At 40.0% G+C, this 15673-nt stretch overlaps 1 protein-coding gene across 3 annotated transcripts in view; it reads left to right on the top strand.

Annotated features, from left to right (window-relative positions):
* zfhx3b (zinc finger homeobox 3b) overlaps positions 1 to 15673 on the top strand; it is a 296238-nt gene that overhangs the window by 101889 nt on the left and 178676 nt on the right. For 2 of the 3 annotated variants that reach the window (XM_044200100.1, XM_044200181.1), the window contains one exon: positions 15488 to 15560. The gene's annotated coding sequence lies outside the window, so the exon portion shown is untranslated. Of the gene's footprint in view, positions 1 to 15047; positions 15561 to 15673 lie in introns of those variants that run through there. The other variant, XM_044200261.1, reaches the window with a different exon arrangement.

Raw genomic sequence — 15673 nt, 5'->3', positions numbered from 1 at the left:
CTTGCGGAAAGAAATTGTAATTTCAAAACAGTTAATTTTGCTTTTACGTGAATCACTCAATATTTCTAAACGGCAGATGACTGATATCTGATGATGATATCTCTAAAACATCACAATTAATTTTTCAAAGAAAATGTCTTAGAATAGCGACAAACCTAAGTTAGATATTATATTAAAATGGAGAGGGTGACAGTGTTTTTCAGAGGTTCTCACCTGTGAAGTTAGGACAGAGGAAGAATGTGAGGCTATAGAAACCTCATCAGTAACGATGCTTATGTTTAAAGGGAGGTCAGAAAAAAGAAGAAGTGAGTGTCCAGGTTGAGTTCAAGGCCGAAGACCAGGGCACTGCCTTGGAGTTCAAGCAGGAGCTGTAGGGCATGAGGGCTGGGGAAGGGGAGAGGGTGTGTGATGGCTTCTGTGTGTCCCTCCGGCAGTGCAATGGGACCCTTGGGAGACCTGGGTCAGGAGGCCTCCTTCCAGCCCCCCCGCATTACTGTGCCATTTAAAGCCACCCAGCATCTATTTCCTCCAATAAAAACTAATAACCTTTTCTGTCGTAATCACGGCAGCTCTTGAGTGCTCGAGCAGAGGCCTGACTGGTTGGCCTGTAATTGCGGTCCAGAAGTCCCCCTTTAGTTTATTTTTTGCAGTGTTTTGGATTTGATTTTTTTCCCCAGTCCTCTTGGTCCTCTGTGCTTTGCGGCTGATTGCCTGCACAGCTCGCCCCACACTCAGTAATCAGACAGGAGCTGGAGAGGGGGCAAAACAGCAACTCAAGGACCTTTTATAATTGGGAGGGATTTGGAGGGCAGTTGGACTTTACATTTGGTGTCAGAATAGGTTGTGATGGTGACTGCGCGGGCTGAATAACAGAGGTGACAAAGCCCCCATTGCAGTCAAGTAGTTCATTGTGAGGCAGCTATGAATAGTCTGCATGTATGTCTGCTCTAATGCTGTCCATTTGTCTCTGGGAGTGTTGTGGCATAATTTTGGAAACCAGCTAAAACAAGTAATCTACCACACTTTTAAGAAGAGATTCCTAGAAGTAATGACACACATTTTCGCCCGAGCTTGAATGCTGTTCCAGCATATTCCCACATATACTGTGTGTTACTAAATCATATTGAGAGTCTACCATTTCATAGAATAAGAAACCCACTTGTTTTTTATTTTTATACTTATTGTTGCAGTGATTCATGGTTGTTTGGAGTCTCTGTTTACATAGCAGATTCTGAAACAAGGTTCTAAAACAAGGTTTTATATGCACCTCTGGATCTCATGTATATCTTTATGTAATACAGAATTGAGAATGTTTCCTATTTCTGTGACATTTTGTCATTTTATGTAATTTTGTGCATTACAATGGCTTTGAAAGAAAGCATGTAGAAAACCCTCAAACCTATAAATAATCTCTGATAATATGTACCTCTTTAGAGGGTAAACACATATATTATTGTCACAAAAGCTTTTAAACTAACACAATTTGCCTTTAAGCAGTGAAGTTTAAGCACTGATTCTGCTATGTCGGGGCTAAATTATAGAATAATTTGGCACACCCAACAGTATTAGCTAGCTCTGGGCTAACAGTAGGATTGAGGTGAATTCAGATTCACCTCTGTTCAGGATGCCCCGGGGCTTGGAGCCCAGCTTGTCCAGGACTACAAAAGGTCCAGAGTGTAGCCCTAAGCAAACAGCAATGTGAAAAGAATTGTAGTTGTATGATTCTCCATCTGTCTTGGGATGATTATAGTCTGGTTTATAAAAATTAACTGCTAGAATTAACCAATTAAGGTTTGGATTTACCATGTGTATAAAACATACATGCAATTGCTTGATTGTTTTTCATAACATCATATATCTTATTTACAAATACAGTATATACTGTCCAAGATAATGTCCCTCTTCTTCTTTTTTTCTTATTTCTTCCTCCTCTTCCTCTTAAATAAAATAGAAAATAGGAAGTCAATATCAATATGCCAGCCCCCCTCTGCAGATCAATCAACAACCCAACAGTAATTAACTATTTGCTCAAAAATACACCATAGATTTCTCTGTAATATTTGCAGAAATTATTTAAATGAAACATATTCAGTACAGAGAAGGGGTCAGTGTGTGTGGGGATTTGGAAGGCAAAGGAAAGCAAAATTGGGGGGTCATACTAGTGGAAACAAACTCTGGGGTCTAATAAATTGGCTAGTTTTTAATTGCATGAGGAGACAAATGTGTTCGTGGAGACACTGCTGCATACTAATTGGAGAGAGTTGTAAGCACTCTTAGGGTCACTGTGCGCTGCACAGACATACAGACAGCATTCCCCCTCTGCCAGAGAGAGCCGTTTCCCCCCGAGGGCACAGAGGCCACAGCCTTGCCTTGCTCTCTGACAGTACAAACAAATATCTGTAGTCCAACAGAACAGACATTCTTGCTTTCACAATGCACAGCACTGGGTGGGCATATCTTCTCAATGTAGGAGGGCAGTACTGCTCTTTTTTGTGTTCCTGTGTCCTTCTGGTGTTTTAGTGTCAGAGTAAAATGTATTTTTGAGCATTAAGACACAGGACACTGTCACAGACCTTGCTAAACTTTTGTTATACATTGGTCTGGTGAATCAGTATAATTGCTGCTGTTAAGAATTTGTGAGGTAGCATCCAATAATGTAATAATATATTGATATCTCAGTTCAATGCAAGAGCCCAAAGCCAGGGTTTTTGAAAATCTTGAAATTTCAGTTACTGTAAATCTTTATCATCCTCCTTGAGTGTGAGGCATAATTTACTTTCCTCCTGTAAGAAAAGTGTCCCATCTTTAAAGGGATTTCTTATATTGATTTCATAGAACACAAGAATACCCTTGAAACCTTTATTTTGTTGAACAAGATAATGAAATTGTGTTGCACAAAAATTATTTTATTAAATCTTGAAAAAGTAAAAATACCCTAATTGGCTTCACAGCACCAACATGCCACTGAAATGCAGTATACTGTATGACTACTTGCTGCTCTTAATACCCGCAGTTATAATTATGATTATATTCGTGTGTGAATTTTACATGCATTTGGACAAAAACCATATAGTTTTGGTGACAAATAGAAATGGTCAAAGAAAGACAAAAAATTTAAAGCATAAACAAGAAATAATAATGTTTAGCAGGTACACTATGTTTGTGTGCGTGTTAGATTATAAGTGTGAATGCTTGAATTGTCACTTGTGTATTGTGTTTTCTATGTCTAATGGTGACTCATAGACAGATTAGGTCAAATGAGATAGATGTGTTGCTAGACGTCTCAGTTTAGGTCCTGTCACTTGCAAGGCAATGAACTTGACTTAAAACTCAAGGAAATTCAGTTGGTGAGTAATACACAATGAGCAGATCAGTGATAATTATGGAGCCTTCATGTCTAACAAAAGATAGCACTGTCTGCATGCCATACTACTGCTTGTGGCCTGTGTAAGCACAGTGAGTTGCATGAATGTGCTTCTGCATTCATGTCAGTGTGTATAGGAGAGAGTAAGCAAATGAGTAATGCAGTAGTTCATGTAGTGTTAAGCACATGAACTTACACTACAGTGTTGTAATTTTCTGTATATTCATATTTTAAAATTTGATTGTTTAACCTCAATTAACTGGCCAGCTTCTAGTCTGTTCTGGCCCGGGTTTACTGTGGTTGGCTGTGGTTGACTGTCCCACAAAATATTAATGAAGGTATTGAGGAGATGAGACTACCACACAAAGTGCTAAAGTGAGAGAAACAAGTGGTGAGATTTCCCAAGCTGTTCCCCAGCCTGTCTAAATAGGCACTGTAAAAAATTTTTTTGCCGCGATAACTCAAATTAAATTTTCTACCACCAAAATAAGAAGGGATGGGTGGAAGCTTACCCACAAATAACAAGGCATCTGAACATGCAAAATTGCCCTACAACTAGCAGCTATTTACTTCTCAAATTGGTTTAAGTGTGCAGTGTTGTACTAAAGCCTTGCTTGATTTTAGCTGATCATCTAGTGCTTGTAATCACACACTGTATGTCAGAGGCTTGGGCTTAAGTGTTGGAGCATGACTGTTACAGTGAAAATAACCTGTGTGTCTGACCAGAGGCCTGTCATTTCACCTTATGAGTCAGAGGCACCCTGTGTCTGTTTGCATATATGCTTCAAGGTGTGTGTTGTTTATTACATCAAACTATTTCTTACCACCACAACAACAAAAATTGACAGGTATAACACTATAAATCAATCAGTATAAATGTAAAAATTGCTAATATCATAGTACATGACATTTAAAGTACAAGAAGTATACAAATTCAAGCTTAAGTATGTAGCTTTTGGTGCTATACATACAGAAAGCAACTACATTTATATCTTTTATATAGAGCATTTTGCAGTATTTAAAAGTACAATGATTACAATCTGTCTAGATAGAAAGCACTTTGGGCTTTTATGTTTGCCTTCTAAAACCTTAACACAACCTAGTTTAGCGACAAAACCTAGACTATGAAAGATACTGTCACATATGATGAAGCCAATCCAAGTCTTACACTGCCTGAGAAATTAACCTTTTCTACTTGCCTTTTTTCCTGTGTTCTTTCTATGTGTTCCTGTTTTTTGTGTTTCAGAGTACTACTGTATGTTTGTGTGCACACTTCCTTAATTGCATTAGGAGGATGACGCACTTTCTTACTCTGTTTAAACTCACTTTAATTGCCTCTGAATGGTGCGCTAGGGAAGCAGGGACTGACGGCACAATGTGGACATGCAATTAGCTATCTTTCATAAGATGCTTGGGGGGAAAAGAGAGGGCTCCAATTCATAGAGGAATTTCACACACAAGGCAACAAATGCTATTTTGTGTCACTGCTGTGGTGGCATCTTGATGGAATGGCATTTCATTCATTAAAGAATCAGACATTCAGGGTAAGCAAGACAGAGAGATCGAGTCAAAGAGAAAGAAGAGGGGCTGTGATAAAAGGGAAAAAAAGCACAGTAGCAGGAGACACCAAGATATAGGTAAGGTGCAAATAAAAAATGAGAAGAGAAAGAAAGAGTTAGCGAGATAGGAGAAGGGGTGAAGAAAGAGTGATCGAGGTAGATCGCAGTAGAGACACACGGAGATATGTGTGCCCTGGTGAATTCTCACTTCAGTTTGGAAAGAGTGCATCAGTGATGGCAAAATGACAGAGTGGCACCAGAAACTGCGCTGTAGTTTGAAATTATAGACAAATTTTACATATTCCATCCAATCTGACATATTAAGTTGAATGAGAGGGAGGTGCCGAAAGTTTTTAAAGCATAGGAGGTAAAACTAATTCAGGATGCTGCCAAAAAGTAACATTATTTTAAAGGGCAATGTTTTGCTGTTGATTATCAAGCTGTTCCAGGCAGACAGGCTGTTCTAAAACACTGCAACTGCTTCCCTGTTTTGTTCCACTGGAAATTAAATCAAAGGAGAAGTAATGTGACCCTTTTGTCTTATTCTAACATAAACTTCTCACATGCCTTCACTGATCATTATTATGGGTTTGCGGTCCATTAAAGCTTTAGGCTTTATAAATATTAATTTCTTTATATCATTTTTTAGGTATGTCTGATGTGGATTGACAATAATATTGTAAGTAGCTCTTAAAACGTGATATTAGTTTACGATCCTTTATCTAGATTGGGACAGGCTACACATGCATTTTTCATGTGTATAAATTTATAACTATAAGGCATTAAGTAAATGACGTCATGCATTAGGTTAATGGCATTGTTGCGACACGTATCAGAAGCTTTTTAATACCGTACAATTCAATAGGTAGCTCAAACAGCACTACTGATGCTCTCGATCTCCTTCAGCTGCCCCTCCTTTTTCTTCTCCCTTTCCTTGCACTCATTTTTCTGTGCCCTCCCCCCCCACACACATAAACCCACACCCACATCCCACCCCTGCCCACCCCTGATACCCCTTCCCCCATCTTGGACAATCTCTTGCTGTCTCTCCCCTTCTTCCTCTCTCTCTCTCTCTCTGTCTCTCTTCCCAACTACATTCTCCCTATCCCTCCCTCCACTCTTCTTCATTTAATAGTGGACCTCAGAGTGGTTGCCATGTCGACCAGCCGGCATATTACTATGGCAACCAGTCTGAGCGAGACGAGGCTGCTGATTAGGGAGAGATGTCTAGTGTAGCCTGGCCAGCGGAGGGTGGAGAGGAAAAGGGGAAAATGGTGTTGGGGTGCTACAGGGGGTTGTATATTATAGGTCTGAACATTGTGTGTGTGCGTGTGTGTGTGTGTGTGTGTGTGTTGTATGTGTGTGTATCTCAAAAAAGAATTTGTAGAGGCTGGTCAGTTCTCTAATAGTAAGCCAAAGGACATTTTACTTCAGATTTCAGATCACACTGCTACCTGCAGTAATGCACTGTCTAGATGTGCCTGATAGTCTTTTTCTTTCTTTAAAAGAAAAAAAATTTTTTTAATCTCTCACTGTGCTAACCATCATCAGACAGGCTTTTTATGTACAGTGTCAGATTCTCTTAGCTGGAGCACACCTATGGAAAAATGTTCCTAAATAGATGAATGAAAAAGAGTACTTCCATGTGTATAACGTCTCCCTCAAGGCCCACAGTGCTGAGCTACTTTGTTTTGGTGGTATATAGGCAAACTGAGCCAGGCTGGAAATGGTGCTCTTATTGTATTTGGGCAGAACAATCCAGTGAACAATCCAGTGTTATGATATGTGAGGGACGGAGCAGGCAGAGCTTTTAAAAAGCTTCACCCTCCTCTAAGAACACTAATGAACGCTGTAGAGGATGCCTCAGACCTCCCAGATCCATCAGAGAAACTAATTACAAGATCCAATTAAAGAGAGAGGGAAAGAGAAAAAGAGAGAGAGAGAGTAGATAGGGAGGGGGGCAGTCCTTCCTTTACCACTGACCCAGTCAAGCCGTCGGCTCATTCAAGACAGTAATTATAGCTTATTTATTATTCATCCTTGAGCTAAATAAGAGCGTGACATTTCAATAACAATAATAAGGCCAGAAAAAAAGGCAGCACAAACTACAGACTTACTAATTGCATTACTCAGAGATTAAACGACTGGAAAAATGTTGTTATTTACTTATTCATAACATCTAGACCAGCCATAAGAGCATAGCAATGCACTTTGCTGAAAATGAGTCTAAGGGGCTCTCTCATGAGATCTCCTTGGTGGATATAATCCTCAACAAAACCAGGATGCCATGCTTCCTTTAACAAGTGTTTTTGGGGTCTGTATCACTGAGCAAGGACTTAATGGCTTTCTCTCACAGTTTTATTGTGACCATGTCTCATTAGAATGAGAACAATCTGGTGCATGGTCTTAAATTTTCAACAGATTTTATCTTTGGCTTTTAGCACACTATACTCAATCATAGTTTATTGAGATAATATTTCACAAAACATGCTCTAGATTGAATGTATTTCTTAATATTGTGATTATCTCTTTGTCCAGCTTGCATAAGGCCTACACTCCTTGTCCTCTCATCCCCCTTTTCTTTACACCCGTACACCCATCTTCCCACCTCTCCTTCCCCTAAGCTGAACTCTAAGGCACCTCATTAAGACTGCCAGCTCTTGGCCTCATTGGCTATGGCAGAGGTGAAGAATATCACATAATCATGAAGTGGAGATGGTATTACACTCATCACAAATTATAGATGAGTTTTACTGTGTGGCGGCAGGCCTGGCAGACTAGTGCTTAACTTAAGTAACTGTTACAGGGGTCTGCAATCCCCCTCCTCCCCTCTGAAACAGTCCACATCTCTCCAATTGGAAGTAACATTTATTGAGACTGTACTCTCTGTACTAACATAGGGTATTTGTATATTATATAACACGTTACTGAATATTTTCCTTTATATTTTTCCTGCCTTACTTTACAGAAGCTTAGCCAGATCAGAAGACAGCAGTGGAAGTACTGCATTACTGCTAAGACTTACTCGTACACGATGAGGTGTTGTTATATCCAAGTCAGATCATGATTTGGGCTCTTCCAGCTCATTAAACATGGATATTGGTATATTAAAATGCAGTCTAGTTAGTATTGGTCAGGTTCAAGCCAGTGACAGTCCATAAACAAAACCCAGGACAGTTGTAATTGATTTGTTGCCGAATACCACCTTTGAATGTATTTGATCAAACATATAGGACTTTGTTGTCTTCTGTCATTTACCTTCCAGGCACTAAGTATAACTGAGCTGAGAAACAAAAAATAGAAAAGGAAGACAAACAGCAATCTGTGATTTTCCTTTAATTTTATCTATTTGCATTCATGTGTTCCTCTAAGCCATTCAAGAAGTCCTTCAGCTCCACCACCAACAGAGTAATGTATAATAGTACAATGCAACATAAGTATCGTCATGTGTCCCATTGCCACCGGGCAACAATAACTGTTCTGTACCTTGCTTCCTTCTCCTCTTAATGCTTTTGTCCTTGAATCTAAAAGGAGCATTGTATATATACGTCTATTAGGTAAATCAAGCAACAACAGACTGCAGACAGTGTAAATGAATAGTCAGTATTTGGAGATATGGTAATAGGTATGTTTATCTGTGTTTTTTTCCTAGAATATTTCATCTCATGTTATATAAAAGTGTACATCTGGTGTGTTTCTTATATTTTACACAAGTGCAGTTGTGCATATACACCAACAAGCAGAAACCTTGACCTTGGGGTGGGGGTTCATCAAAGGGCTGAAAAGCTTCTTCTCTCCCTCTCCTTCTGATTTGCCTCCTCTCCCTCTTGCAATTCTAACTGTGCAGACTCTTCATAACCTCTTCTGTGCCTGACTAGAACAGGAGGGGAGAGGTTAAACCACTTATCAGCTGATGCAGGACATGTCCTCAGACAGAGCCATTGATTTTATTGATTGATTCATTTGTGGTTTTCCCATACATTTGCCTGCTTGTAGTTTTTGTCAGGGGGGCTGAGCTTATACACAGAGTTATGGAATTTGGTTGAGGGGCTCGATAGGACCAGGGGAGGGTCATTGTTGTGACTGTGGTACAGAAATGGAAAGCCCAGTATCACAGTCATTATATTTTCTATACCTTCTCTAAGGCAGTCTTTTATTAAACAGGAAAAAAACAAGAAGATAGTTATGACATGAAAAATATATTCTTCTGTACCACAAGCTTCTCTTTGACCTCTTTCTTATGCAAATATTGTGGAAACTGTCCACATGATTGCACACACTAGACCATACTTACAGGATCACAACTGATACACAGACGATCACACTGCCCTATTGGTCTCTCAATACACTCATGCAAACACACACACTGACCAGATCACACCCCCTCAGGGCTGTGGGGCAGTGCTTGAGCGATGTCTCCCCAGGGGGCTGATATTTTATAGTTTGTGTCCATCAGTGCCGTAGCCCGGGGCGCCAGGGTTGACAGTAAGTGCTCTCAACACCGGTGACACTGATTCATCTGAGCTATGACACAGATGAGAGAGAAGGGGGCTGAGGGAAGTATATAAGTATAAAATACCTAGAGACCAGGTTATGCTCATATATTTTGTTTGAGTTACCAGGTCCTCATGTTCTGTGTTTAAATGAGTACAATACTGTATACATGAGTGTATTCCCGCACATTGTAATGTTAGTGAACACCAAATTGTCTTCAATTTAGTGGTGGTTGGTACAAATAGGTTCATGGATGTTCAGCATAACACAAATGGCTGTACTATGAAATGGCGGTCTAATATGGGCTAGACTGGGCTAGACCAGAGAGATTGGCTTGAGGAAAGGGACTCCAATCTAACATGGCATTTCAATTTCTCATTCCCCCTCATGGCTGTGCTGTGCACTGCTGCACCTCTTCTACATATATATAGGGAGGACGCTGAACCCCAGCATTCTGGATGCGCATACTAAGCAATCAATGTGTCACCTCTTCCTGACACTCCTATTTTTTTCATATGAGGGCCATGCTCATTTTTTCTTGTCAGCAGAAGGTAATTTGCTGTATTGTGATTCAGTCCTAAAACTTGGTGACGAGGTGTCTGATAAGTCGCTACCTCCCTTCTGTCTACCCCGCTCCCTCACAGCCCCTCTGCATCAGCCACAATATGGAAAAACTGAAGGAAGCACCCCAACCCCCATCCTATCTACACCCAGCTGCACCCCCACACCCGTGTCCCTTCTTTCCACACCAAGCCCAACATAGTTGTATCTGAGGCGGGCTGCTAAATTAGATAAGCGGGGCTGTGGCGCAGCGCCCCTGATTAATAAAAGATGCAGTGCTCCCTGGGGATGGTCCCTCTGAAGGCCAAGCAGAATCTACCCGCAGACAATGGAGTTTGCTCGCACACAATGAACAGGAAATGGAGAGAATGAACCAATCATAGAAAAATAACATTTAAAGCAGAACTATCCTGTGACCCTTTCCAACATTATGCATGCATCACAATAGATAATAACTAATGTTGGAAGTGAAAAAAGAACAAAAATATTAATATATTCATTTATTTAGGAAGCATATCCTGCTATTGACATAAGTTGGATAGAACAGCCGATTTCCTGCTGTTTTATGACATGCCCCTAACAGTGCACATTTAACATATTATGTTATTATACGTTTTGCCATTGTTAAGGAAGCGAAAACTACAAAAATATGAGAGAACTTTAGAAACTGGTATTATTTGGTTTGTTTACTGATATAAATGCTCTGATTATGAGAATAAATAGTAAAAGGCTCCTTCTCATGATTTCAGAGTCAAACCTGAAACAAATTGAGCCATAGACAATTAGAGCAAGTTATTGGAAGTGATATTTTCTTTTAATTTGAGGGTGATTTTTTTTAGTAGCAGTTTTAGTAACAGCAGTCCAAATGCCAGTTCAGTATGTTTAAATACTTTTGCTTCCCAAGTCTTGTTTCTGATTCAAGATGCTTATTAATGAGTTGGATATGTTTCAATGTAATGTTTAAAGTGAATTTAAACTAAATAACCACACTCCAAGGTTATTCCTATATGTACCTAAATTAAACAATTTTCTTCCCTGAACATTTTCATTAATGTCTGGATATTTACTACTTTTAAGAATAGCCAAGAGCAAGATAGAAGATTTTCTGTAGCCGTTGTCTTACTTACTGTTCAGGTTCATTTGAACTGCAAACAAGACAAGGTGCCTGCCACAGAATTTATTTCACTTCAATTCAATTGTATTTATATAGCACCAATTCATAACAGAAGAGCAGGTTTAGACCATATTCTTTATAAACAGAGACCTAACAGTTCCCACCATGAGCAAGCACTTTGCGACGGAGGCAAGGAAAAACTTGCAGGCAGAAACCTTGAACAGGACCTAGGCTTTAGGTGGGCGGTCATCTGCCTTGACTGGGTGGGTTGAGTTTATTTTTGTTTTTGTTTCTTTTTTTTTCCAGAGTAACTGATGTTTGTGTTTTGTCCTTTGAAACACTGCAGCACTCACATTTCCTGAATGGGATTGTCAGCAAAGCTTGTGTTTAAATTAATTTAATTTGAATATTACATGCTGATTTTTAAGCAGTAAGTAAATGATTTTACAGCAGAATGGGATAGGCTTAATAAAAAAACTGGATGCAATAGTTTGAACTTGACTGTAATTATTATGGGTACATTTTCAAAAAAAATCTCAATTTATACTGAACTGTCAGAGACACATATTGAGGGACATCAGAAAGTAGATGAGCAGCTGTTATTTCTAGCAGTGCTAGGCTTCAAGCTAACAAGCTGTTAATGAAACATGTTTGGTTTTGATTGCACAGCAGTTGTGTGAGGATTCTCCCACTGCAACAAGCCTATAAGGCAGGCCTTTTCTGGTCTTTCAATGGATATTTATAGAATATATTTAGAAAATTTGCTATCTGAAAGGAACATTTGTGGACTAGTTCTATAACACAATTATTTAAGGGTGTAGCTAAGCATAGCTGAGTGTAGGCCTGCCCTTGACTAGCCAGATTCTCCAAAGAAATCCGAACAAATGGGTACTACAATCTCCTCTTCCAGCAGAAATGGCACACCACTAAAATGTTGTGTCGAGATAGGTCTGTCAAAATGAGACAAAGACAAAAATCAATTAAAAGTTTGTTTTTGACAATGTTGGAATGAGTATTTAGGTTGTGCTTCTTCCCACAAAACTGTACTCTTCTAACTATATATTGGGGTTTTGGGGGTTTGCAAACATTGAAAGTTATGAGGTTAAAAGGTACATTCTTTGTTTTTGTTTTTAATCTGTGACTTTAGTGGTTCAGTATAAGCATGGTCATTTGAAATGTATGCATTTCAGAGCTGCAATGAAACATGATATAGTAATCTTTTTGGGAAAAATTCATTGCGAATTTTCCAGCTAACGTCTATACATAAGTGTAATAACAGATTAAAGCTTCTTGGATTTTAGCTTCTAAATATATTGTTGATGTATTTTATTATATGTGATATTGCTTAGGCTGGCACATGAAAGAGATAAAATAATTTCTTAAACTGCGAAGTGTGCCCAATATACATCTTTTTAAAGTGTGTATGTGTGACTCATATGTGTACTGTGTGTCTACCTCTGTGGGAGAGTGTGCAAAAAGGCTAACGGATGCTCAGCTAGTTTTTACACCCACAGCATCATGTTGTTATGTCATTTCAGTCCTACATTAGCTCTATTCACATTCGTCACCTAATGGCTTTGTTACCAGGAGGATATTATCCCTCTCACTACTCATGTTTATAAGACAGCCCATAGTGATCCAGTTGCCTATGGAGACCACTGAACTCAAGGCTGTATAATCATCTGGCTTTCCTTTCAAAATTTGTGCTGTAAATTGTGCATTAAAGCTGTTCATTTTAGTACTCATATAATAATACAAAAGCATTCACTGAAACCCGCTTGCCCAACACAGACAGACAGGTTTACTAGGCAAACGTAGACCTACATCAGCACTGAACAATTAACATGAATCCATTTACACATAGCCATAGCACGTGCACATGTGCACTCATGCAACCACACGGCTTTAGCAGACATGTTTCTCCTCTGCTCCGTGTTGGTGGTGTATGATTGCCGCATGGATCATGAACACTTAGAGCATTTATCTTTAAATAACCTCCACCCCCTGTCGCTACTGAACAATAGCGACACACTTCTAATTTTCCACAAGATAATGGTAGTCATATTGAGAAGAAAAAGGTCAAGGGTTGGCTTGTGAGGTTCTGATTGGTTCGGAGCATCACGCTGCCTCTGGAGATAAAATGGAAAGTGATATTTCATTTATAGCACCACCCTTTCAGACTGCATAGCAATTTTAGGTGATATCTCCATGAGGAGGCCCAGTTCTGCAATGATTAGAGTGCATCTACCAATCAAACACTAAACATAAAAATGGCTAGTCTGATGTCTTGCATCAGCAGTTTTTTGCTGTTTTTTTATGATCAAAGGCATGTGCTATATAGTTTTCCACATGCTATTTTTAATATTTAGTGATTCAAATTTTATCCCACCCCATCCAACTAGCAAAAATTGATGGGTTTTGTTTATGCATATGTATAAGACGTATGCAGTTGAACCTGCCTTTGACCTCACATGTGTTGTGAGCCACTGCTGTACACTCTGAATCGTAGTGTTTTAAAAAGGAAAGATATTTCTTGTAAGTTATAACACCATGCATTGATTCTTCTCAATTCTCAAGCCTCCATATGTCATAGTTCAAAAAGTGCAATCATGCTTTATTCTGTACATGCTTCAGTGGAGATGTGGGGGGATGTCGCTAAAGTGAATGAACCTATGCTGACTTTAATTTTTTCCCCCACTAACATTCTGTGGTAGCCTGGTGTTGTTCATTGAATGTAATATTTAATTCATGCTTTAACCTCAGTGGTAAGAAAAACTCCATTTGCTGGTATGTGAATGTATTGAGGACCAAACTATAGTTGACACATGTGACATCGTCCATAGAGCCTAGAGGATGCATATAATCATATAACCAAAGCACTGTACATTGCTGAAACCATTACACACCAACAAATAATAAATCAATGAAACTCTAATCACACAAATTCTGTCTCTTAATAGAGGACACCTACAACACATTTATGACATAACTTGCACATTTATATCATGTGTTATATTATATATATTCACAAAAGCATTATGGACCAACAACAGTAGAAAAACTAGCATTTGTCTGGCATTTGTTTGTTTTGTTTTACCCTGCTTGGCAGCTTTTGCATAATCTCTTTGGCCTGGTTTCTACATTGTGTTTTTTTTAATTTTTTTTTATTTCAGCCTGAGGGCCAAATGCATCACACATTAGGCAGTGACCCAAACTGCATTTCCCAAAGAGCAGTCCAGCCAGTTGAAGTGGCCTGAGCTTGTTGAGGAGGCTGCCCTTTAAGGTCATTACAATGGTCATGTGATAAGCCAGCAGAGCCCCCTGGGCCATATGACAAACCGGGCTGCCAGGCCGAGGTGTGTGTCAGGGGTGTTTTTCCACAAAGCATTCTATAAAAGTGTAACTGGGCTGTATTTGCCCTTTCCTCCTGCTATGCGTTCAGCCAACAGGCCCCTGAAGATCTCTTAAAAAGTGCTGATCCACAGAGCTGAGCTGGTGCTCTTGTAATCCTTCTAGCTCTGCCCCCCCACCCACGATCCCACCATCTGTACCTTCTGCCTCCTCTCTCACATTCCCTCACTGTCTCCTGCTGATGCATTGCTCTGATGTGAGCGACAAGGTGATGGGATGGAGGGGCTTGTTTGGGCCCCAAGCTAATTACCACACATTAGAGCATGACTAAATAAATCTTAAGTGCCGCTAATTGCTTGGCAGTGAAAACAATAACTGTGGTACTTGCCCAGAGGCTCTGGGGTAGTGAGGGGCTGGGGCACTGGGGACCACATGCCCTGGCACCGGGCCAGCAGAAGACACCAGCACCATCAGTCAACTCCCTCACCCCCTCTGCCTTCATGTTAAAGTCACACACCACTTGGCACTGTCACTATATGCACCATATGCCCCACACCCACCGCCCACCACCCAGTCCCTAACACACTCCCTGCAGCCCTCACCAGCAAAGAATATGCCATACATGACAGGCACAGACAAGCTCAGTCTGTCTGTAGAGCCATCATACATCACTGCATTAATAAACATGAATTAGTAATGGCACAATTAGATGAGGTTGTTCTGACATTTACTAGAACAATAATGGTGTTCTCCTCTCTACAACCCCCTTTGGCCTGTGCTGGAGCGCCATCAGATCTCAGACCTTTAGATGTGAGGGCTGGAATGGGTAGAACTGTCTCGCTCAGTATGTGTCTTATCACAATGCCAAAAACACATCTAAGGGATCCGTATCGAGATTGTTTGTGGACCGATATATTGTTATCGAATTTTTAAAACTCCTAAATATCAATATCAGTAACAGCCTAAAAAAAAAGGCACTATCGGTGCAGCTTTACTCTGTGTGTAAGTGTGTGTATGTCATGTGTGTGTTTGTTTCCCTCTTAGGTTGCATTCTGTTGTGTGTGAAGAAGACGTTTGAACAGCCTGTGCTGCCTATCAGATCTCCTGTGGCCCAAAGGTATGTTCAACACGGACGTCCCAGCAGCCCTTCCACACTGAATGGGGCATCACAAAGCCTTTCAATCTGCCACAGCACTCACCAAAGATGACTGCCATGAACTGCAGATGAGT

This window comes from Siniperca chuatsi, linkage group LG1, assembly GCF_020085105.1.
Source record: "Siniperca chuatsi isolate FFG_IHB_CAS linkage group LG1, ASM2008510v1, whole genome shotgun sequence".
Classification (NCBI taxonomy): domain Eukaryota; kingdom Metazoa; phylum Chordata; class Actinopteri; order Centrarchiformes; family Sinipercidae; genus Siniperca; species Siniperca chuatsi.
Note: the sequence above shows the minus strand (reverse complement) of the source record. Positions and strands in the feature narration are given on the sequence as shown.